Genomic DNA, 24,992 nt, shown 5'->3' with positions numbered 1-24,992 from the left:
AAACTGCTTCTTTGACTTTGGAAAATTGTTTAGTTTACCTGGTTTAGAGCCATTCATTAGATTTCTAAGTGACACCTGGAACAGGTGGAGTGAGCCATGTCTCCCAACTATGTTGGAAAGAGACTTTATCTGCAGTTCTGTCTTGTATCGTAGACTCTGCCCCTGGTACGTAATTAAAACTGCTTACACTGAAAAGAAACAGTACGTGTTTTTGATTTTTAAAAGGCATGGGAGGCCGGGTGCGGTGGCTCAAGCCTGTAATCCTAGCACTTTGGGAGGCCGAGACGGGCGGATCACGAGGTCAGGAGATCGAGACCAGCCTGGCTAACACGGTGAAACCCCGTCTCTACCAAAAAAATACAAAAAACTAGCCGGGCGAGGTGGCAGGCGCCTGTAGTCCCAGCTACTCAGGAGGCTGAGGCAGGAGAATGGCGTAGACCCAGGAGGCAGAGCTTGCAGTGAGCTGAGATCCGGCCACTGCACTCCAGCCTGGGCGACAGAGCAAGACTCCGTCTCAAAAAAAAAAGGCATGGGAATATGGGTTTTTTAAAAAATTGTTTTGTCTAATTTAGAAAATTTAAATGACCTCAAGGTCACTTCAGGCCTCATCCCTCCATCCCCGCTTGAGCTGCCAGATCCAGAAGAGGCATTTGCATGGCAGCCACCCAGAGCTGCCACCTCCAGAGCTGGCGAGGGCAGGATGGAAACTGGGAGGGAAAGGGGGCAGATGCTGGTTCAAGGAGTCTAAACCCACAAGTGCTGAGCAAACTTGCTGGGCTGCAAGTTTACCTGCAGCCCACGAGGTGACCCAGCAGTTCAACAAACTGCTAAGGACCTGAAAATAGCACTTAAGCCTGGGCTACATGCTGGGCCTGCATCCACTCTAGGGTCACGCCCGGAGTCCTAGCACTGCGGACGCACCCCACAGTCCCCGGGGAGAAGCGCTGGGCTGGGAGAGGCCTGGAGCCTTGTCTAGGGTATCACTTTTGCAAATTCATTTTGTTCAGCAGCACAGGATGGCCGCTGAGGCCCGGGCCCTGGCCTGGGTTGGCATTAGTGCGGCTCTACTGGAGCGGGCGCAGAGCTTTGGGAGTTCCCCACTTCTGGTCGTGTTTTGGCTTGTACAGCTTGGCTGCCTTCTTGTTCTGGGTGATCCCGAGCTTGGTCTACTTGAAGGATTCCAAGCACTTCCTCATGGACCTGTGGAAGATATCCCAGTCCTGCTTCTTGTCCTCAGTTGGTGTGGCTGTAGCGATGCATGTACTCCTTCCCCGGCTTGCACAGGTACTGCTGCAGTGTGTGGTGCATGACCGTGTGCTCCCTGTACCAAATGCTCTTCCATGCTGCCCCAGGGACTGAATGTCCAGACAGACGGCGCTGATGTTCTCCCTCAGGAGGTAGGAGACAGAGGCCACCATAGTGGACGATCGTGGTGTGAAGTCCACGTTTACCACATTATTAGCACTTGGGGAGCTGATGAAGGCCAGGGACCTCAGGCACTCTCCCTTGGTCACTTAGCTGATGGCATCCTTCAGGTTCAGCTTGTGGAAGACATTGAGGATCCCATCTGGAGACTTCTGGGCCAGCCTTCTCATGAGGACTCCGCTGAGGAAATTCTTGTCAAAGTGGGACCACATCTCTCTGAGATAATTGTGCCTGATATGCCTGGATATGTCCTTGATGGCCAAGAGGATGTGGTCGAAGGCGTGGCAGTGCAGCTTCTCATGGAGCGTGGGCTCCCGATGTTCACTCCTCTTCACCTTCAGCCACTGCACCAGGGGCTTGATGGTCAGACCCCAGAAGATGACCCTGAAGGTGATGACGGTGGTGCCGACAAACAGGTTATTTTCCTTGACCTTGTTTCCATTCAGAAGCATGACCAGGATGAAGGCCATGGCCCCATGCAGGCCTCCATAGGACATGACCACCTGGTCTATGATCTCCAGCCGCACCGTCCAATAGCAGTCCAGGAGCCAGGACTGGATGACACTGATGGCGTCGGCACATGAAGGTGAAGGGCAGTGCAGGAGGAGAAAGGCCCTGTTCCACATCCAGATGAGCAGGTGCATGGCTAAGATGCCCAGGGACATGAAGATGGGATTGGTGCCACTGGCCAGCATCTTAATGGTGTAGCACATGGTGGTGGCCAACTGCTCCTAGATGTTGGCCTTCACATACTTATGGCAGCAGATGCCACAGAAGATGATGGCCAGGATGGCCTCCAGCAACAGCTTCTCAGACATCAGGATGGACAGGTAGGAGATGACGAACATGAAACCAGGCTCAATGATGTGCACGTGCTTGGTGAGGTGGGTCACCAGTGACAGCGGAAAGGCAAAGACCACCCCCATCAGCGTGCCCCCCAGGCTCACCACAGACTACACCTTCCATAGAGTCCATGCTGGTCACGTTGTCACCACCCAGTGTCACAAAAGATTGAAACATATTGTACAGAAACACAATGACAGAGTCATTCAGTAGCTACTCCCTGAAGATGATGGTGAACATGACCTCATTGACATGAACCTCCTCAAATGCAACCAGGACAGCTGCCGGGTCAACAGTGGTGATCAGGCTGCTGAACAGGAGGCAGTCCAGCAGCCCTATCTGCAGGTTGCCCATGAGCCTACTAAGGGAGATGCCATAGAGGGACAGGATGGTGGTGGCTGTATTCCACATGGTGCTGATGACCTTGTACAGCAGGATGGTGCCCAGGTTTCCAAAGAAGACCCTGTTGGGGATGAGGTAGCTGGTGTCTAGCATGATGGGGGACATCAGCATGAAGGATGCTATGTGTTTGGCCACCCAGATGGGCTGCCCGGCACCAGGCCCAGGATGATGAGCAGGGTGCTCTCAGGGACCATGCTGGTGACCTTGTGGGACAGGTAGAACCAGTCCTGGCCAGGCTGGCCTCAAGGATGCAGAGCACAATCATATAGAGGTCTTGGACATTGGCCCGTTCAAAGGCGACCACCTGGGAGCTCTGGCTCACATCATGCACACTACTGTGGTCCTCCTTGACACCCCCTCACCCATAGCAGCCACCCCAGCACCAGCACCAGTGCCATCGGCAGCCCCCCGCAGCAACATCACTGCTGTGTCTCAATGCCAGCCTGGGACACGCATGTTGTGGGGAGTCCTAGCTGTGTTTGACTGATGCACCCTGCTGGGGCTGCTGAACTCACAACCCAGCAAGGAGCCCACGGGGCTTTGGGGCTGTTGCTGATGGCAGTCCCCTTGTTTTGTTTTTTAATCAGATGTCACTTTTATAAGTACACACAGATAAAATATCATAAAAGTAAGATATTCTTAAAACTTTTTTTTAGTTCAAAGTTCTTCTGTATCACTTTTGACTTAAAGTCATCAGTGCCCTCATTTTCCCACATTGTTTTCTGTTCCATCAAGAGAAAGGGACAACAAACTACCACCCGTGAGCCAGATGTGGTGCTCCACTCGTTTTTGCAAATAAAGTTTTGTTGGGGCCGGGCGCCGTGGCTCATGCCTGTAATCCCAGCACTTTGGGAGGCTGAGGCAGACGGATCACGGGGTCAGGAGATTGAGACCATCCTGGCTTACAAGGTGAAACCCCATCTCTACTAAAAATATTAAAAAAAAAAAATAGCCGCGCGTGGTGGCGGGCGCCTGTAGTCCCAGCTACTCGGGAAGCTGAGGCAGGAGAATGGCATGAACCCGGGAGGCGGAGCTTGCAGTGAGCCGAGCTTGCAGTGAGCCGAGATCGCGCCACTGCACTCCAGCCTGGCAGCCTGGGCGACAGAGTGAGACTCCGTCTCAAAAAAAAAAAAAAAAAAAAAAAAAAAGACACGATCTTGTTCTCTCACTCAAGACTGAAGTGCAGTGGCATGATTTAGGCTCATGACAGCCTCAATCTCCTAGGCTCAAGTGACCCTCCTGCCTCAGCCCCCCAAGTATCTGGGACTATAGGGGTGCACCATCACACCTGAATACTTTTTTTTTTTTTTTTTTGTAGAGACAGGACTTTGCCATGCTGCCCAGGCTGGACATCTTATGTTTTTAGAAACAGAGTCTCGCTCTGTCACCCCAGGCTGGAGTGCAGATGGTGCCGCCATCATAGGTCACTGTAGCCTCAACTCCTAGGCCCAAGGAGGGAGCCATTCTCCAACCTCAGCCTTCTAAGTAGCTAGGACCATAGGCACACCCCACCATGCCCAGCTATTTCATGTTTTAATGTTTTTGTAGAGATGGGGGCGTCACTGTGTTGCCCAGGCTGGTCTCAAATGCCTGGCCTCAAGAGATCCTCTGTCTTGGTTTCCCAAAGTGCTGAGATTTCAGGCGTCTCACACCTGGCCTCATGCAGGTCCCATGCCTGGCCTCACTTAATTCTTGACCAAATAACCTATTAATAGGGCAGTTGCCAAGTGGTGGTTCTCTAACTTCATTCTTCCTGTATTGATTACTGGGTCAGTGGTCATTCTGTGGTAGGGAAGACTTTTCTCTTTGCTGTTTGTTTATTCAGGTATATCCGTGTGGATCGGGGGCGGCGGTGAAGTTTGCACATTGTGCAATTGAACAAGTTGTGATACGTCCCTGCTGTCATTGATTTTGATGTCCAGACTGCCCCTGGCTTGGCCAGTGGGAGCCCCTAACTTGGGCCTGTTTCCGTATCTCCCTCAGGACACCAGCCATGTCCTTTGCTTCCTACAGCCTCCACACAGTAGCCTCCTGAAGCCACACGTCTCTCATCAGACATCTGTGAGTGCAGACCCTGCCTCCCAGGAGGCCTGGAGGTCAGAAACTCTGCTCCAGGTGAGAGCTGAGCTGGTCTCAGCTTCTGTTTCAAAAGAAACTATTCAGCCACCTTCCACCATGTGGGGCAGAGTCCCAGAGGTGGCCCCTCAGCCTGGGGCTGATTCTAAATTGTTGGTATTTTTCTGCAATGACATTTAGAAAACATGAAAATAAATCTGCCTACCCACCTAACTTACATGCCATGGATGGTGTTTTTCATCCCAGGACCCCCCATCCGTCGGAGTTGTTTCATTTTGCTTATGGTGATATGATCATGGCAGAGTCTCTCGGTGTCCCTCTCTCGTGGTGTTGGAGATGTTTCCTATGATTACCATCATGTGGATATTCAGCACTGCCCCAGTAGCACTTTTGTGACATGGAATGGTGAGGGGTTTGTGCAGCCTCCACAGGCCTTCTGTTGATTCAGGGGATCCAAATAGTAGGTGACAGAATCTTTTGTTTTCCCAGGAGGCTCCAGCCTCTCACAATGGTGTGGGCTGGCTCGCTCCCTGAGTCCTGGCTGTGTCTTCTGAGCACACCTTGGAGAGATCTGGCAGGTGCTGCTTCTGATACTGGATCCTAGGACTGATCTGGTAGCCACAGCCTCGCTGTTGACGCCTGGTATGTAGATAAGACAGGATTCTGTCTCCGACCTCAGACATAACTCCTAGTATGTGGGGTGCCGTGCTTTTTGAAGCCTCCAAACCATTTCACAGCAGCCTCAGGTGCTAGAATGGTAGGAACCATTGCCCCGTTCACAGAGGGGACCATGATACCCAGACAGCTCTTGGCTGTGTGGACAGTGGGATGTGCTGGCCATGAAGAGGACAGGAGACCATGACACAGGCTTACAGGACAGAACTGGAAGGTTCTGCTGTTTCCTGGACCAAAGCATTAATGCTGCTTGTTTTTTTAATTAAGAAAAAAATTTTAATTGTAAAATATACATAACATAAAATGTACTGTCTTAACCATTGCCAAGTGTACAGTCAGTAGTGTTAAATACATTCACGTTGTTGTGCATCCAATCTCCAGAATCTTGCAAAACTGAATCTGAACCGGACGAGGTGTGGGAACTCACTCCTATAATCCTAGCACTGTGGGAGGCCGAGGTGGGAAAGATTGCTTGAGGCCAGGAGTTTGAGACCAGCCTCGCCAACGTAGTGAGACCCTGTCTCTCTCTCTCTTTTTTTAAACAGAGTCTCGTTCTGTCGCCCAGGCTGGAGTGCAATGATGTGATCTCGGCTCACTGCAACCTCTATCCCCCAGGTTCAAGCGATTCTGCTGCCTCAGCCTCCCGAGTAGCTAGGATTACAGGTACCTGCCACCGTGCCTGGCTAATTTTTGTATTTTTAGTAGAGTTGGGCTTCTCCATCTTGGCCAGGCTGGTCTTGAACTTCTGACTTCATGATGCACCTGCCTCAGCCTCCCAAAGTGCTGGGATTACAGGTGTGAGCCACCGTGCCCAGCTCCCCCATCTCTTTTAATAAAAAAAAGACAGTGAACAATTAAACAATGGTGGTGTCTCCTTCACCATCAGCAGTGCCTTTGTGTTTTCCCATGAAGTGATGGCCCAGGGCAGACCCATGCCCAGCATAGTGGCACCATAGTTAGCCTCCTGTCCGTCCCCCACTCCCCCACCTCCTCCAGAGCATGAGCAAGCAGCTGTACTCATGGTGTGTGGGGGCCTGGCGCCCTCCTACACGCAGCCTGGCCTGCTTCCTCCCCCTCCGCCTCGCCTCTCCCCGCTCCCTCTCTGGGCAGTGTGCCCTAGGCACACAACCTGTAGTCTGGTGCCCATGGCGTCTGTGCATCAGTGTGCTTGGGAGACTTTGGCTTTGTTGCTGACAAAATTCTTGAGGGCTTTCTCCAGAATGAAGGACCTGTGGGTGATGGAGTTAAACTACAGAAGAGCCTCCTGTCACTTTTTCTTTGGTTCTGGGGAAGAGGTGTGGGCCTGCCTCTGCCACAGTCTCTGCAGCCAGTTCTGTGGCCCCATGCTTTGCCATGTGAAGGATCTCTCAGAGCATAGGTTCCCCCAAATCCTCACCCTCGGCATCACCTGGAAGGAGAACGAGGAAAAGCTGGGGACCCCATCTTGGGCCTCCTGAGTCACAGAGCCTGCAGTGCCCTTCCTGCTTCCAGAGCAGACTTGCTGCGTGTGCCTGGCTGGTGCCTGGGGGCCTGGTTTGTTCCCAGGGCCCCGCTTCTCCCTGGGGCTCTAGGGCGCTTGCTCAGTGCTCTTGCATGTTGCTTGACCTGGCAGGGGCAGGGGCCGCTGCACTGTGTCACCTTCTTGTCTGCTGGTTCTGCCTACTGAGTAAGTGGAAATACACCTACTTTCAAGGGCCAGGCAGGAAGGCTCTTCTGGGCTGTTGCCTGTGAGGATTCTGTGTCCTCACGGGCCAAGGGAACTGGCAGGGGGTTGTCCCTGCAGAGGGCAGGAGGTGCCTTTCCCTTCTTCCCAATGTTCACTTCCTCTTGGCCAGACCTTGGGTCGGGTGAGCCCTGCTCAGAATGACTTGCAGTGGTGGGACGAAGTGCCCAGAGACGCTCCACTTTTTGCCTCTTCCAGTTGAGGCAAAAAACAAAATGTGAGAAAACTGAGTGGGTAGGAGTCAGAGAAAGGCAGCTGTGGAGGTCTGTGTCCCCCAAGGCCCCTTGCCGCTTGCCCAGGCCTATGCTGCACCTGCCATACAGAAATCCCTGCCCGTCCCTGCTAGCCCTTATTTCCAGATGCAGGAAGTGAGGCTCCCGGGGTTGCCCTGCACTCACTAGTTGAATCCAAGGTGCGTGCTTGCTCCCTGGTGGCCCTGTGGGCCGTAAAGATGGCCGACGGCCCCACAGGCCACTGTGCTCCTTTAAGCGAGGACAGAGACACACTGGAGAACTGTGTCTGATTCCTGCCTGAGCCCCAGGTCTGGCATAGAGGAAGGCTGTGAAGGCGACACCTTCCTGCCCTGCTCCTTCCCGCTCTGCTCTGCGTGCTGTGGCATCTAGCAGGTGTGTCCTGATCTCTCCTGTGTGGAGCCCAGTGGCCGTGCTGCTTGGGCAGGAGGCATGGCGCTCATGAGGCAGGATATGCGCCAGGCCAGCTCTGGCTGTGCTGGGCTGAGGGGGTGCTTCGGACGCTGCAGCGCTGCAGGGCGGTAGATTGGAGGGTCCTGGCTGGGGGCCAGCTTAGCTTGTTTCCTGCTGCCTCTGAGTCTGTGTGGCTGTGGCCAGGTCCTCGGGGGCTCCTGCCTTTGGGGAGCCCTCCATATCTGGAGGGTGGGAGTTCCTGGTGCATTAGGAGAGGCTGCCTCCTAGAGTCAGAGCTGATGCACACACCACCTCGGCTGATCTCCAGACTTGGGGGTGCGGAGGGCAGGACCTGGGGGCCTGAGCCTGTGCTCCTGTCTGTGCTACCCTTGGGGACCTGTCGTCATCCTCAGCTCTCAGAGAGATCCACTCAGGGAGGGGACATTGCTTGGGTTTTAGACACATAGGAATTGATCATGTCATATGCAAATTTGATAAATTTCTCAAAACAACCCAGGGAAATCCAGTCAATTACATATGTGTCTTCTCTGGGCAGAGTCCCTCTCCTGGAACATGCTCTGACAGTTTCTTTTCTGGGCCTTGGGATCTTGAGGCCTTGGTGGCTGACAGCATGTCCCAGAGAAGACCCTGAGCACTTGAAGGGCTGTGGTGTGCACATGGCACACACAGTGTGGCCTCAGAGTCACTGGGGAGAGCGGGTCCTATCTGGAAGGGCGGTGAGTTGGGCCCTTCCAATGAGCTAGTGAGGCCTTTAGGCCTCAGCGACACTGAGAGGCCACCCCGGTGAGCTGGAGGGTCTATCCACCCCCAGCCTCCAAGGCTGAGGAGAGTGCCGCCACAGCCCTGGCCTGGCTGCCGAGGAGGGTGCTGCGCTGGCCGCGGCTGCTGGGACTGCAATTGTTTGGATGGTCACTGACCACGCTTTTGTTGTCGTTTTTCTCCTCACTTCTGGGCTCGTTCTCATTGCTTTCTTTCTCCACTTCCCCCTCCTATGTCCGGTCCCATGTTTCCCCTTCCCCACCCTGTCCTCTCATGCTTTCCTCTTCTGCCTCTTCCGGCTTCTCTCTGTTCACCGTCTCAGGTGGAGGTTCTGCACTACCGACTCTGTCTCCAGCGCCCACCACAGCCCCCTGCAGCCCAGCCTCCAGGCCCTCCACACCTACCAAGTACATGCTGCGCTCCTTGATTCCCTTCCCCTGCCCAGAGTGCGTGTCCGTGCCTGGCAAAGCAAGGGGCTGGCTGGGCCCAGCTGCGGGTGACAGAAGCTACTTTCAGGCAGAGCGAAGCCCCTGTGTTGCGGGAGGCAGAGATCAGCCTCCAGCCTGGCCTGGCCCTTGGCTTTGCAGACTGGCCTGGTTTGTGGGGGTGGGGTGTAGCTGTGTGGCAGAACAAGGCACGTGGCCCGGACTGGCCAGCTCCCCACCAGTGGAGGAGTCCCAAGGTCTCTGGTGTTGAGACTCCTTGCTTGGCCCTGGTTTGAAGAGCTGGAGTCGTGAGGCCTCTGCAGTGGCCCAGTTCACCCCCACTCTGCAGGGCCTGGTGCTCAGGAAGGAGCTGAAGACACAGAGGCCTGGGACTTACAGTAATGTGGGTGCTGCCCTGTTCAGAACTGTCACCCACGCTGGAGGTTCTGTGAGACTCTGTGTGTGAGGCAGGGGGTTGGCGAGGACCTGGAGCTTGGCCCTATAGCCCACAGAGGCTGTCAGTCCTTGACGGCCCGGCCTGGGCCCCGCCTTCACCTAGGGAGCCTCGGCCACTCGTAGACACCTCCAGAGGGGGATGAGAATAGGTAGCGACCTCATAGAGGTCGTGGTCTGCCTAGGCACAAATGACAAGTGTATGGATGGATTTGAGGTCAGTGAAGCAGAGTTCAGGCCCATGGGGGATTTCGGAGATGACAGAGTTAGCGAGTCTGTGAGAACCCGGGGGATGAGCTGTGCCCACAGCCAGGGGCCTTCCCCGTTCACCCTGCGAAGGAGCACACGTGATTGAATGGGAATTTGAGCACAGGATGGATAAACATGGGGGGCCTGAGTGCCGGTGGGATGAGTGGCAACCACAGCATGTGGTGGCATCCCTGTTCTGCGGAAGCCACTGGAGAAGACTTGGGTCAGGGAGGGAGGGCAGTGTCCAGGAAGCATCTAGTAACCCCCATGGCAGTAGGGGTGACCAGGGAGGTCCTGGAGGGGTGAGCTGAGGTGTTGTGAGGCTGGGCCCAGTGGGAAATGTGGGGCTTTGGGGACACATCTTTAAGAAGCAAGCAGGTACGACTGTGGCCAGGGACTCCACGTGGGACTGTGGCCCAGGAGGGGTGCAGAGCTGAGGGAAATCTGTGGCTCCGCAAACCTGTGGGAAAATAGCCTGAGGCTTTCATGTGACTGCCAGGGACAGGGCCCGACACCAGCCCCTCCAGACCCTCTGGAAGGACCAGGTGAGGCTGGGTAAGTGCACCCGCAGGGAAGGCAGGTTCCCAGTTCCCATGTGGATGCCGTCCCCTCCCGTGAGTTGAGGGAGCATGTCATGGCTCAGGATCCCAGGCCAGGATGGGAGGGAGGGCCGGGGTGAGACTGGAGGAGAAGGACGCTGGTCTGACTTCCCACCCGCTGGTGCCCTTCTAGTCAGGTAGTATAGGGACTGGTTTTCTCCTTCCTTCCAAAGCAATGCAAATTCATTGCCCAAAGACTTAAAGATACAGCTAGATAGAAGAAAATAGCCGGGCACAGTGGCTCAAACCTGTAATCCCAGAACTTTGGGAGGCCAAGGCATGCAGACTGCTTGAGCTCAGGAGTTTGAGACCAGCCTGGGAAACATGGCGAGACCCCTGCCTCTACAAAAAAAGAAAAGAAAAGAAAAATTAGCTGGGTGTGGTGGTGTGTGCCTGTGGTCTCAGCTACTCGGGAGGCTGAAGTGGGAGGATCCCTTGAGCCCAGGAGGCAGAGGTTGCAGTGAACCGACATCATGCTGTTGCACTCCAGCCTGGGTGACAGAGTGAGACTCTGTCTCAAAAAAAAAAAAAAAAAAAAAAAAGAAGAAGAAGAAAATACCTCCCACCCTATAGCTCCATTCTCAGCCTCAATCACTGATCTGTGGGGTGTGTCACCTGGACCTGTGGGGACATTTTCCTGACGGGGAGACTTCAGTGGGCAATGATGTCAGCAGTGGTCCATGCGGGGTCTGCAGCATCCCAGGATATACCCAGAGGCCGGGCCCTGCACCAGCCTCAGCATCACAGATGGGTTGAGGCCCAAAGGGCTGGAGGTAAGCATGGAGAGGTGAGCATGTCCACTCGGACTCAGTGCCCCTGTTCCCCTGTCCTCATCCACTCTTGATGCTCCCACCTGCCCTCCCAATGCTGAGCAACCAGAGAAAGCCCATGGCCAGCAAAAAGGCTTTCCTCACGGGTGTAGGTCTCCAGGATCCTGCTTGTACATTGTAAATCAAAAGCTTGGCCTGTTAGCTTGACTGTGCTCTTGTCTTGGGGTTTTCCTGACCACAAGTCTGTGGGCAACAGAGGAATTGATATCCAGGGATTCTCCTGGGCTGAGCCCTTACCTGGCTGTGTCCAGAATGAGGAGCAGTTGGAAGGAATTGGGGAGGAAAGCGAAGGTACTACTCTGTCACCCAGGCTAGAGTGCAGTGGCACGATCCTAGCTCACTGTGCCAAGAACTCCTGGGCTCAAGTGATCCTCCCACCCTAGCCTCTTGAGTAATTAGAACTACAGGCACACATCACCATGCCCAGCTAACTTTCTAAGTTTTGTAGAGACAGGGCCTCCATAGCTATGTTGCCCAAGCTAATCTCGAATTCCTGGCCTCAGCCATCTTACCTGGGAGACCCTGGACCCAGAGCTTGGGGGTGACACCCACCTCCTCCTGCCCTGAGGATCAAGATAGGCAGCAATGGCCAAGGGCACAACGTGGCGGGCCATGGCCCTGTGCCACCCACTGCGGGTATGCAGCGATGCAGAAGCAGATGTGTCTGTCTCAGCGAGTCCTCTTCAGGTGGGCTGTGCGGGCGCTGGGCCAAGCACTTCCCTACCACAAGCTGGCCGCAGTTCAGACCAAGCAGTGCAAGGCACATCCGCTGGGTGCCAGGCACAGTGGTGGCCCCACTCTTTGCCTGGCTCGTGCCTCCTGTGTGCAGGCAGATCAACTGCCCCAGGGCAGGATGTGGTCAGACCTGGAGGCCACGTGCTGCAGCCCTTCCCAGGCCCTGACCCCTCCTCCTCCACCGAGGAATCGTTCATGCCCACCAAGGAGCACATAATGGTGGTGCGCCTGCCACTGAAGCACCTGCACACCTTTGCCAACAGCCTGAAGCCAGAGCAGACCTCACCTTTTGGCCACTCCCATACCAGCAGCCCCCTGGAGGCGTTCAGTGTCTCGTCCTCTTTCCCCCACTCTGGTGTTGCCCACAGCGACCTCTCCCCAGGGCATGGGGGGCAGGGTGAGGGGAATCCTTCCCTGCTCACTGTGAGGCCTCTGGAGGTTGACACAGGTGCCTTCTCAGCTAGCCTGGTGGGGCTGCCGGCTGGTCTCTGGCTCCCAGAGCCTCTCTCTCCAGACTGGCCAAAGAGGCCCCATCACGCTGCCGTCACTTGCTTCTCCCCACCCCTGTCAGGAGAAGGGCTGGGGTGGTCCTGACTCCCAGGCCCACTGGGGCTGGCAGAGTGGGCTGTTTTGTGTGGGGCTGAGGTAAGGTGTGTGCAGGGGATGCAATGGCTTGGCCGCCTGCATGCTGGGTGTGTCCTTGGGATGTTCCCTAACCTTGGTTTCTTCCTCTGAAAAATGGGGCTGAAACAAGCTCTTACCTCTCAGAGGTGCCCAGTGCTCTCCCCTGGCAGAGCCAACCCTTGCTAATGGGAGCCCCAGGCAGGGCCACCTTACTGTGCAAGCAGTGGTGACCCTCCCCTCCCCTGCAGGCCGCTGTCCCGAGGTTCATCCAGCAGAAACTCTACCTGTTCTGCAGCATTGCTTTGGCCACTGGCCCCTGGTCCCATTGTTCGGAGCTAGGAGTGTCAGCTCCATCTCATGCGGGCTTGAGTCCTCTGTGTGCCCCAGTGAGGGAGGTCCCCTGGGGTGGATGAAGGAGGAGAACAAATGTTGTCACAGAGACCTTGGAGAGGAGGGGCCTTGGAGGTCACATTGTTCTTTCTGTTTCAGTTTCTAAAGCCAACCCTCAGGTACAGCAAAGCCCTGCCCCGTGCCATCTGTCTGGTGTCAAACGGGTTTCTACTCTTACACAACCAGGGAGCACTGGGTCCTGTGGGCTGGGAAAAGCCCGCCCACGACCCTGGCTTCTGAAGCGACAGTGAGAGCGCCAAACCTCACAGGGCTGTGTGTGTCTCTCCTGCGCCCTCTGGGGGATGTGGGAAGAGTCAGTGTAGCTGCCGCCTGGGGACCTGGCCTCCAGACCACGGGAGGATTTGGCCCCAGCCACTGGGCCTTCAGCACACACCTCCCCGACAGGTCCTGGAGGTGTGGCTGAGCTACCTGCAGCCGTGGCGATGTGCGGCTGACAAGCAGGCTCCCAGCAGCGACTCCCAGCCCTGGTGTGCCTGAGAAACGGTAAGCCCTGGCCCCCTCTCCTCACAGCCATGCCACTGGCTCCCCTGGGCAGATGTTGCTCCAGTGGGTGGAGGCCAGGACAGCGGCCTATGCTGGGGTCAGCCTGGCCCTGGCTCTGGCGGCCTCCTGGGCTTCTCTCCCAGCCCCTGCTGAGTGGCACACAGACCAGCCCTTCCTAGGCTCAACTTTGCCAGGTCCTAGAATGGGTTTCTCATGGAAGCAGTGGATGACCTGTCCCCTCTCCCTTCTGGCCCAGACAGATTTTCATAGTGATCTGCAAACTGTGCCTTGACCCTTCCTTACCAGCACAGAGCAAACCAGTGGCTGTCTTCCCCTCATCTCCTGCTTCATCCTCACAGCAGACCTCCCAGGCGTCCGTGGCACCTGGCATAGCCACTGACCTCCCCCTTCCTTGCCCGAGGCCTTCCCCTTTGGACCCTCTGGGGGATCCTCCCTCAGCCCCCTCAGGCTCTGGGCCAGCCTCTGCCATGGTGGCTTCAGTCCTCTTGGAAAGGGGCCTCAGCCCTGCTAAGGATTCAGCATCCTCAGAGGGCCTGGGTCTCACCTGCCTGTGTCCTGCCCTCCCTGCCTGCCAACAGTCCTTTGAGCTGTCATCCGTGACACTTTGTCACCTTGGCCAGGGAGAGTCTGAAAGCCTGGGAACAAGCAGGGGTATTAGGGGCATGGGCGGGCGCAGCCCCCACCTCCACCTCCAGTGGGAAGGCTGGCCCCAACCTGCCACCTCGGTCCCCAGGGTGCCCTTTGTCCAGGAGAACCTGCTGATGTACACCAAGCTGTTCGTGGGCTTCCTGAACCACGTGCTCCACACAGACCTGGTCAGCCCCAAGCACGTGCTCATGGTGTTCTGAATGGCCAGAGTGTTTGCCCAGCCCAACCTAGCCAAGATGATCCAGAACGGTAAGTCCTCGGCCCAGGCCAGCCTGGCAGACCCCGACCCAGCCAGACCAGAGCCAGGCCCTTAGCTGGTGGGTGACACCTCTTCAAGAGGGACCCACGTGTCCAGAGTGGGCCTTGGCAAAGGTTGCTGTGGAGACTCCTGGGACACATCTGCGCAGTTAAGGCTGGGACCGGCTGGCAGGCACCAGGCACTGGGTGGAGGACAGCAGGTATACCCACAGAGGGGGTTGCACAGACCAAGCTGCGGCCCCATGGCACCACAATTTCTCCCTGGCAACTCGTGGCAGCAGCCTTGGGAGGCTGTCTTGGTCTCTGGTGTGCGTGTGTCTTGGCTGGGTTGGACATTGGCTTCTGTCGCTCCTCCGGGTGTTTGCCCTCCTGTAGATACTGCTGGGGGCTCTGTGAGCACCAGCTCCCTCATTTGCCCTCCCTATGTCAGCCACCTACTAAATGGGAGACACTGCCAGGCAGGGCCTCAGGAGGACACCCCTGGGTCATGGCTCCCCAGATACCTCGGAGGCATCCTGAAAACCTGTGGGCAGTAACCAGGTACTCTGTGCCTCCGGAAGTGGGCGCTAGGTTTGTCTCCTGCCTTCCAGTTTGAGCAGCTGTTCTGGAGCCAGAGCTCGTCATCCCCCACTGCCAGCACCGACTCTTCACAGCCTGCACATTCGCCAGCGGCTTCCTGTCATCGTGGCCACCAGTGGTCACTGATACCTCCTTCAAGGTGAAGAGCCACGTCTACAGCCTGGAGGGCCAGGACTGCAAGTACACCCTGATGTTCAGGCCTGAGGCCCACACCCTGGTGAGTGGGTTGGTGGTGCCCATCCACAGGGCCCCTGGAGCCACGGGGCTGAGCAGAGGCAGGGAAGTGCTGTGTTCTGGCTGAAAGGAGGGAGGTTGGGCGTAGAGTTGACGCACTTCTCCTTCCCCTGTTTCAGTAAAGTCTGATTTGTTTCTGATAACGAAGGCAGTGTTGGGAAATTTCGCATTTAGAAGATCATCCTTTAGTCTTTAAAAGTCCTCCAGCAGAAGCTGCTCCTCCCGTCACTCAGTGATCTGGCTGTGCATCCATCTTAGGGCCCCCAGTCAGCCTGCCTTGGTGGCAGCACAGGCCTCTCCTGCCAGTGACCTGCTCTTGCCTCCCTTGCAGGTCCTGCACCTCACTCAGCTCATCACGCAGGCCAAGCACATGGCCAAGTCCATCTCAGACCCGTGTGTGGAGAGTGCGGCCGGCTGCTCCTTCCTATTGTGGCCGGGCTTTGGCCCCACGGACACCAATGGCTCCTCTTCAGCCAATGACCTGGACGAGATGGGGCAGGACAGCGTCCGGAAGACAGACGAGTGCCTGGAGGAGGCCCTGGAGTATCTGTGCCAGATATTCCAGGTATGAGCAATGGGGCCTACCCCACGGCCATTAGGGTCCCCTTCCCCGAAGGGTCCACTCCCCCTTAGCCTGTGGTCTGCCATGCACCTGTCCCAGGCCCCATGCAGATGAACCCAGTGTTGTGGGAGGCAGGTCCACACCCCGAGTCTGGGTGCCCTCGTCGCCACCGTTAGAAGCTGGTGGGGTGAAGACTGGTCCCTTCCTTCACCTTGACACTGAGGACAGAGGCGCTTCTCTCTCTCTGGCAGCTCAGTGAAGCGCAGCTCACGCAGTTCACACTTGCCTTGGACACCATCCAGGATGAGAATGGAAAGCAGCAGCTCCGACTGCATTGCAGGTGAGGATGGACTCATCCCTACGTCCCTGGGCCAGTACCAGGTGAGAGGCCCAAGTCCCAGAGTTGCATGGGCTGGGCCGTGACCTGTCCCCAGCTCCCTCCTCTGCTGTGAGCAGAGATGGCTTGGCTCTTCTGAATTGTGTGCAGGGGCCATGTTTTCTTTTCTTTCTTTTTTTTGAAACAAAGTCTCCCTCTGTCGCCCAGGCTGGAGTGCAGTGGCAAGATCTCAGCTCACTGCAACCTCCGCTTCCCGGGTTCAAGCGATTTTCCCACCTCAGCCTCTTGAGTAAGTAGCTGGGATTATAGGCGCATGCCACTGTGCCTGGCTTTTTTTTTTTTTTTTTGAGACGGAGTCTCGCTCCATTGCCCAGGCTGGAGTGCTGTGGTGGAGTCTCGCTCCGTCGCCCAGGCTGGAGTGCAGTGGCCGGATTTCAGCTCACTGCAAGCTCCGCCTCCCGGGTTCCCGCCATTCTCCTGCCTCAGCCTCCTGAGTAGCTGGGACTACAGGCGCCCGCCACCTCACCCGGCTAGTTTTTTGTATTTTTTAGTAGAGACGGGGTTTCACTGTGTTAGCCAGGATGGTCTCGGATCTCCTGACCTCGTGATCCGCCCGTCTCGGCCTCCCAAAGTGCTGGGATTACAGGCTTGAGCCACCGCGCCCGGCCCAATTTTTTGTATTTTTTAGTAGAGACAGCATTTCACCGTGTTAGCCAGGATGGTCTCCCATCTCCTGACCCCGTGATCCACCTTCCTTGGCCTCACAAAGTGCTGAGATTACAGGTGTGAGCCACGGCACCTGGCCAATTTTTGTATTTTTAACAGAGACAGGGTTTCATCATATTCATCAGGCTGGTCTCTAACTCTAGACCTCGTGATTCACCTGTCTGGGCCTCCTAAAGTGCTGGGATTTTAGGCGTGAGCCACCGCGCCTGGTCAGGGCCATGTTTTCTGACCCAACCCTACGACCTGGGTTTCTAGATCAACAGGCTGCAAAGGTTTGAAATTGAGTATCGGGGGGACCCGGAGCTGCTGCCCCTCTGGGGCTATGAGATTACCAGCTTGGTTTGAGCACCCTTCCGGCTGTCATCTGCCATCAAACAGAGTGAGTGGGCAGGAGGGCCGGCCTGGCCTCTTCAGAGAGGGTTCTGGGTGCTCCTGCCTGGGGTGCAGTCCCAGGGTGGCCTATGGGGGTGGGGTGCACCTAAGGCCTGTGGTGCCACCACCCCATACCCCCGTGCCACTGTCTGCGCTTCAGTTTGCAGACCAGATGGCGGCTCTGTGTTCCTGAGATGACTCCCTTGGCAGCTTCTGTCGCTACCGCCTCACAGAGCCCACGCTGGCCAGCGGCCCCAGGCTCAGCCTGTGCTTTCTGGGCAGCTACCTGACACTGCCCTGGCTGCTGCTGGCTTTCTTCGTGGCTTCTCTGTTCTGCGTCGGGCCCCTCACCTGTGCACTGCTGTTTACTCTGGGCTATGTCCTCTACTCCTCAGCCAGGACGCTGCTGACCAAGCTGGGGAAGCTGCACCAGCCCTGATGGCATTGGACGTGGGAGGCCACTCCAGGTGGGAACACGGTTATCTTTGGGCTCCTGGTTGGGAGCAGGGGGATTTCTGCAGTCGTGGAGGCATCTGGGGGAAACGGGACTGAGAAGGGAGGGAAGGTAGCTTCAATAAAATCAAGTGCTCAAAGACACAGCAACCGTTTGATGATGTACTTAAGTATTCAAAATAATGACAACTACAGACTGACTGACAGAAGCCACCATGGGATCTCTCACACCTTCATTCACCCCACAGACGACACACCAGGGAGAACAGCATCTCAGTGGTGATTTTTTCTTTTTTTTTTTTGAGACGGAGTCTTGCTCTGTCACCCAGTCTGGAGTGCAGCGGCACCATCTCGGCTCACTGCAACCTCCACCTCCCAGGTTCAAGCGATTCTCCTGCCTCAGCATCCTAAGTAACTGGGACTACAGGCTCGTGCCACCATGCCCGACTAATTTTTTATATTTTTAGTAGAGATGGGTTTTCCCCATGTTAGCCAGAATGGTTTCGATCTCCTAACCTCATGATCCGCCTGCTTCAGCCTCCCAAAGTGCTGGGATTACAGGCATGAGCCACCGCACCCGGCCTCAGTGGTGATTTTCAAACCAAGCCTTTGTTTTTGATGTGGGGTTCTTTTTAATGATTTTCAAATTTAAATGTTGTAATTTGTATTTTGGTTTTTGTTTTGTTTTGTTTTTTGAGACGGAGTCTCGCTCTGTCACCCAGGCTGGAGTGCAGTGGCGCGATCTCGGCTCACTGCAAGCTCCTCCTCCCAGGTTCAAGCAATTCTCCTGCCTCAGCCTCCCGAGTAGCTGGGATTACAGGCATGTGCCACCATGCCCGGCTAATTTTTGTATTTTTGGTACAGGTGGGGTTTCACCATGTTGGTCAGGCTGGTCTCAAACTCCTGACCTCATGTGAGCCACCCACCTCAGCTTCCCAAAGTGTGAGCCACTGCGCCCGGCCAGTGCTTTGTATTTTTATGTAAACTCAGAATAATGGCATTTTAGGGCCTGTGACCAAAAACCAAACTAAGTTTGTAACTCCACCAGGGATCTGAATAAACTGCCCTTGTTTTTGAGTTTTCCACCGCCTAGGCTCAGTATCCAGGCGGTTCACCCACATAGGGTCCCTGAACACGCAGGGGCTGCAGAAACAGCTGCTGGGCACCCTCACCCAAGTTGGCCCCTCACCCCAGTGTCCATGGGCCTGGCCCTCTGGTTTCCTTTGCTTTCCTTGCCCAGGAGCACAGTAGACATGGCAGCAGCAAAACCAAGGTGCATGTTAACACTGAAGTGCCTGTGACAGAAAGGTTGAGGGCCTGCTTGAATCTTTTTTTTTTCTTTTTCTTTTTTTTTTTTTTTGAGACAGAGTCTCTGTCGCTCAGGCTGGAGTGCAGTGGCATGATCTTGGCTCACTGCAACCTCCGGCTCCTGGGTTCAAGCGATTCTTCTGACTCAGCCTCCTGAGTAGCTGGGATTACAGGTAGATGGCACCACACCCAGCCTGAGCCTGCTGGGCCTGAGCCATGTGAATTTTGCCTTCTACTTAATATCAACATTGAGTAGATTGGCCTGTAATCCCAGAACTTTGGGAAACCAAGGCAGGGAGGATCACTTGAGCCAAGAAGTTTAAGCCCAGCCTGGGCAATATAGCAAGACCCCATCCCTACAAAAGATTCAAAAAGTTGGCTGGGCGTGTGGCTCACACCTATAATCCCAGCACTTTGGGAGGCCAAGATGGGCAGATCACCTGAGGTCAGGAGTTCGAGATCAGCCTGGCCAACATGGTGAAACTTCGTCTCTACTAAAGACATAAAAATTAACTGGGTGTGGTGCCACCTACCTGTAATCCCAGCTACTCGGGAGGTTGAGGCAGGAGAATCGCTTGAACCTGGGAGCCGGAGGTTGCAGTGAGCCAAGATCGTGCCACTGCACTTCAGCCTGGGCGACAGAGTGAGACTCTGTCTCAAAAAAAAAAAAAAAAAAAGATTCAAGAAGTTAGGTGTGGTGGTGGCTCATACATGTGGTCCCAGCTACTTGAGGTGGGGTGGGAGGATCACCTGGGCCCAGAAGGTCAAGGCTGCAGTGAGCCATGATCATGTCACTGCACTTCAGCCTGGGTGACAGAGCAAGACTCTGTCTCCAAAAAAAAAAAAAAAAACCTGACAACCTGAAGCATATGCTACCGTGTCTATGGCTTCCAGAAGCTCTGAGGATCTCGCGAGTGGCTGGGGACTGTGCACTCAGCCCCAGGGCAGTGTCTGGCCAGGAGTGGAGGCAGACACAACCTACTGAGTAGAGAACTAAGCACAGCAAAGCTGAGTGAGGAGGCAGGGTCTTGGTAGTTGGGGCCCAGACACTGAAGAGAAAGGAGGACTACTGGCATGAGAGCACCGGACGCTGGAGAGAACGGGGGACTACTGGCACAAGAGCAGAAGCAAAATGCAGTTAGGGGTCCCAGCCGGGAGGCACTGGGGGGTACTTCCAGGGGAGGCCTGGGGTTGGAGCAATTCAGGAACCAGTTCTGGGGCACAAGGAGGAGGAAGCTCTGGGGACATCTAGGAGGGAGGCTGGTGGCCGGGGTCCTGAGGAGGCCAGGCTGAAGGAATTTCTTGCACGTTCTTGTCGCTCCACCCCTGGACACCTCCAGAGTGATTTATTCTAACCGCTGCCACCTCCTCAACTCCTAGGATGCCCTCAACTTTTTGCCACTAGGCCACACTCCCCTGCTGTGAACAGGCCAAATCCAGATGCTTCTCAGACCTCCTGGCCTGGAGCCTCTGGCAGCACAGCTTCAGGCTCTCCGGACACCACCCTTGCCCCCTGCACCTCCACACCCCACTCCTCGCACCAGACAACGCTGTTCCCCTGGAACCCATTTGTGGCCCACTCTCTTCCATGACCAACACATCCTGTCTCTAGGATGTACCAGCACCCGCATGACCCGAGGTGACTCAGATTCTGGTCACCTCGTGCAGGTGACCCACCAGAAGAGGCCCTGTGCAATCAGGAGAAATCGATACCTTTCCTCTTGGACATCCAAGAGCAAGGTAGATCCCCTAAATGGCCAATAACCCTGACATTTCCAACATAAATGAGAGAGGACTCTTTGTATTTTTCTGAGACAAGTTCTCGCTATGTTGCCCAGGCTGGAGTGCAATGCACCATCATGGCTCACTGCAGCCTCCAACTTCTGGGCTCAAGCAATCCTCCCACCTCAGCATCCCAAGTAGCCAGGACTACAGGCACACACCACCACACTCTGCTAATTTTTAAATTTTTTTTGTAGAGATAGGGTCTCACTACGTTGCCAGGCTGGTCTTAAACTCCTGGGCTCAAGTGATCTGCCAGCTTCTTTATCCCAAAGCGCTGGGTTTACAGGTGTGAGCCACCACACTGGAGAGAGGACTCATGTAGCCTTCACTTTAAAAATTAAGCTAGCGGCCGGGCGCGGTGGCTCAAGCCTGTAATCCCAGCACTTTGGGAGGCCGAGACGGGCGGATCACGAGGTCAGGAGATCGAGACCATCCTGGCTAACACGGTGAAACCCCGTCTCTATTAAGAAATACAAAAAATTAGCTGGGCGCGGTGGCGGGCACCTGTAGTCCCAGCTACTCGGGAGGCTGAGGCCGGAGAATGGCGTGAACCCGGGAGGCGGAGCTTGCAGTGAGCTGAGATCGGGCCACTGCACTCCAGCCTGGGCGACAGAGAGAGACTCCGTCTCAAAAAAATAAATAAATAAAAAATAAAAATAAAAATTAAGCTAGCTTCCCTTCACTCTCAAACCAGAATCCTCAGCACAATTTTCTCAAGTGAGAAGGGGCCAAAAGAAATCAAATTGTTTCCCAATCAAGAATTTCTACTTTTGGCCAGGCACAGTGGCTCACGCCTGTAATCCCAGAACTTTGGGAGGCCGAGGCAGCTGGATCGCCTGAGCTCAGGAGTTTGAGACCAGCCTGGGCAACATGGCGAAACCCCATCTCTACTAAAAAATACAAAAAATTAGCCAAGCCATGGAGGCTCACACCTGTGGTCCCAGCTACTCAGAAGGCTGAGGTGGGAGGATCACTTGAGCATGGGAGATGGAGGCTGCAGTGAGCCAAGATTGCATCACTGCACTCCAGCCCGGGCAACAGAGTGAGAGACCTGTCTCAAAAAAAAAAAAAAAAAAGCAATTCCTACTTTCTCCCAACGAGTATTCCAGCTATGAAAATCACCATAGACTTTAATATCCATGTGAATCTTTGTATGCACTTAAGAGGTCAGAAGAATGCAAAAAAGTGAGAGGAAGAGGAGGAGCAAATGCTTTTCAGCCACAGCTGGCACTTCGGAGGGTGGAGGCCTTTTGAACCCAGCCCAGCCCAGGGGAGCACAGCGTCAAGCCAAGGGTGTCACCAGCAACTTCTCTCTCCACTGTTGGGTCTTCCTGACTTCAACGCATCTGCAGCCTCCTCCCTCCAGCTACCTCCAGCTATGCTGACCTCTGGGAGAGCAGCCAGGGAGCACCCACCTGGCTGCATGTGCTGACTCGGACTTCCCAAGGAGTGCTCAGAGCACTTTTTTCTCAAGATGCTCAGGAGAAAAGCTACCCAGGCCTTCCAGAGAACCAGACTTTCTCCTCTTAAGATTCAAAATGGTAAGCTGGGCGTGGTGGCTCATGCCTGTTAATTCCAGCACTTTGGGAGGCCGAGGCGGGCGGATCACGAGGTCAGGAGATCGAGACCATCCTGGCTAACACAGTGAAACTCCGTCTCTACTAAAAAATACAAAAAATAAGCCGGGCGTGGTGGCGGGCGTCTGTAGTCCCAGCTCCTTGGGAAGCTGAGGCAAGAGAATGGCGTGAACCTGGGAGGCGGAGCTTGCAGTGAGCCGAGATCATGCCACTGCACTCCAGCCTAGGCGACAGAGTGAGACTCCTCAAAAAAAAAAAAAAAAAAAGATTCAAAAGGTAAGCTGGGCATGGTGGCTCACGCCTGTAATCCCAGCACTTTGGGAGGCCGAGGCGGGTGGATCATGAGGTCAGGAGATCAAGACCATCCTGGTTAGCACGGTGAAACCCCATCTCTACTAAAAATAAAAAAAATTAGCTGGGTGTGGTGGCGCACGCCTGTAATCCCAGCTACTCAGGAGGCTGAGGCATGAGAATCGCTTGAACCTGGGAGGCAGAGGTTGTGGTGAGCCAAAATTGCACCATTGCATTCCAGCCTGGGCAACAAGAGCAAAACTCGGTCTCGAAAAAAAAAAATTCACAATGGAGACTGGGCCTGGTGGTTCATGCCTGTAATCCTAGCACTTTGGGAGACCAAGATGGGAGGACTGCTTGAAGCCAGGAGTTCAAGACCAGCCTGGACAACATAGCAAGACCCTGTCTCTGTTTAAACAAACAAACAAAAAAGCCTAGGCAACATAGGGAGCCCCCGTCTCTACAAACAATAAAAAATAAAAAATTAGCGGTGGGGCACAGTGGCTCACGCCTGTAATCCCAGCATTTTGGGAGGCTGAGCGGGGTGGATCATGAGGTCAGATTGAGACCATCCTGGCTAGCATGGTGAAACCCCATCTCTACTAAAAATACAAAAAATTAGCCTGGCGTGGTGGCGGGTGCCTGTGGTCCCAGCTGCTCTGGAGGCTGAGGCAGGAGAATGGCGTGAACCCGGGAGGCGGAGCTTGCAGTGAGGTGAGATCACACCACTGCACTTCAGCCTGGGTGACAGAGCAAGACTCCATCTCAAAAAAAAAAAAAAAAAAAAAAAAATGCTGGGTAGGATGGTGCATGCCTGTGGTCCCAGCTACTTAGGAGATTGAGGCAGGAGGATCACTTGAGCCCAGAAGGTTAAGGCTGCAGTGAGTAGTGATCGCACTACTGCACTCCAGCCTGGGCTACAGAGTGAGACACTGTCTCAAAAAACAATTAACAACAAAGAGCCAGGACCGAGCATGGTGTCTCATGCCTGTAATCCCAGCACTTTGTGAGGTCAAGGTGGGTAGGTCACTTGACATCAGGAGTTCTAGACTAGCCTGGCCAACATGGTGAAACCTCATCTCTACTAAAAATACAAAAATTAGCCAGGCGTGGTGGTGCATGCCTCTAATCCCAGCTACTCAGAAGGCTGAGGCAGGAGAATCACTTGAACCTGGGAGGCAGAGGTTACAGTGAGCCAAGGTCACGCCACTGCTCTCTAGCCTGGGTGACAGTGAGACTCCTTCTAAAAAATAAATAAATAAATAATGAGAGTTATAAATTGGCACCTGGCACCAGGGAGAGGCCAGTTCCTGATGGGTCACACCTGTTTCACTAAAGTGTTAATTGAATGCAGGCACAAGGGAGAAGCAATTTCCTGGCCATGTGTATTAAGAGACAAAATGGCAGAGTATGACTTTCTGGGGGCACCCCACCAGAAAAAGGAAGAAAGCCTCAAATAGGCATACGTACAGTTTCCTAAACATACTGCGTACGCTCACCTCCCAAGGGCAAGGAGGGCACTGTGCATGTAAGCAGCCCACCCTAGGGAAAGAATGATGGGAAATGGGCCAGTCTATAAAGTGCTAGGATCAAGGTTAAACACCGCACTTGACCTTTATATGCTGCTTAGGTCTCTTCCAAGAATACTTTCCTTTCTTTCCTGTTCTAAAACTTTTAAAAATAAACTTCCACTCCTGCTCTGAAACTTGCCTCGGTCTCTTTTTCTGCCTGCGCGCCAGGGAAGGAGTGGGGAAGGGAGGGAGGGAGCACAGAAGCAGAGCAGGCCCTGGCCTCACTGGGCCCTGGTGAGGGCCACACAGGCCCGACTCCCAGCACACACCACTCCTGAGGATGCTCAAGGTGACAGTCCCTCTACTCACCCCCAGCTGCTTCTGAGCCCCTTGGCTGTGGTAGCACTTGTCATCTTGCCTGCATTGAAGCCAATCCTGAAGAACACCTTTGTCTCTCAGCAGAAGAGGCTTCAGGCAATGTGGACCAAGCACCTGCACCGCTCAGGGCCTTTGAGATACCCGCATCTGCACCCACAGCTTTCCACTGCCAGGCCCACCAACCTCCAAGTGGATTCTGGCTCTCTATAGCATTTCCTGGTAATTCTACTTTTAAGCCTGGCTAAATTCCAAGATAAATGACTCAAGATAGATAAAGTATTTGATCTCCAAACTGACAAAACAACAGCTAGTTTGTTTTCTAGCTATTATTTCGGTATTTGGCATTTACACAAAAGCACATGATGAAGTAAAACCTTACCTGCTGAAGACTAAAAATAAAGCTTGTTTCTTTCCAAGTCATGTGCTTGGATCCTCACTATCAGGCATCCCTTCCCGGCCCCTGGTCCCTAGTCCAGCCCCTGCTATCTGCAGGGACCTGCCTGGGCAGCCAAGTCTTGCTCATCCCGGGACCTGGCAGCTGCCCTGGAAGAGAAGCGTTGCCAGAGCTGCACCCA

At 54.7% G+C, this 24,992-nt stretch overlaps 2 pseudogenes; one reads left to right on the top strand and one right to left on the bottom strand.

Annotated features, from left to right (window-relative positions):
* Nucleotides 1-1,064: 1,064 nt before the first annotated feature.
* On the bottom strand, nucleotides 1,065-3,126 carry LOC112632419 (annotated as a pseudogene).
* A 1,507-nt stretch (nucleotides 3,127-4,633) lies between these two features.
* On the top strand, nucleotides 4,634-17,553 carry LOC112632417 (annotated as a pseudogene).
* The last annotated feature ends 7,439 nt before the right edge of the window (nucleotides 17,554-24,992 follow it).

Source organism: Theropithecus gelada, chromosome 10 (genome assembly GCF_003255815.1).
Source record: "Theropithecus gelada isolate Dixy chromosome 10, Tgel_1.0, whole genome shotgun sequence".
NCBI classification, from domain to species: domain Eukaryota; kingdom Metazoa; phylum Chordata; class Mammalia; order Primates; family Cercopithecidae; genus Theropithecus; species Theropithecus gelada.
Note: the sequence above shows the minus strand (reverse complement) of the source record. Positions and strands in the feature narration are given on the sequence as shown.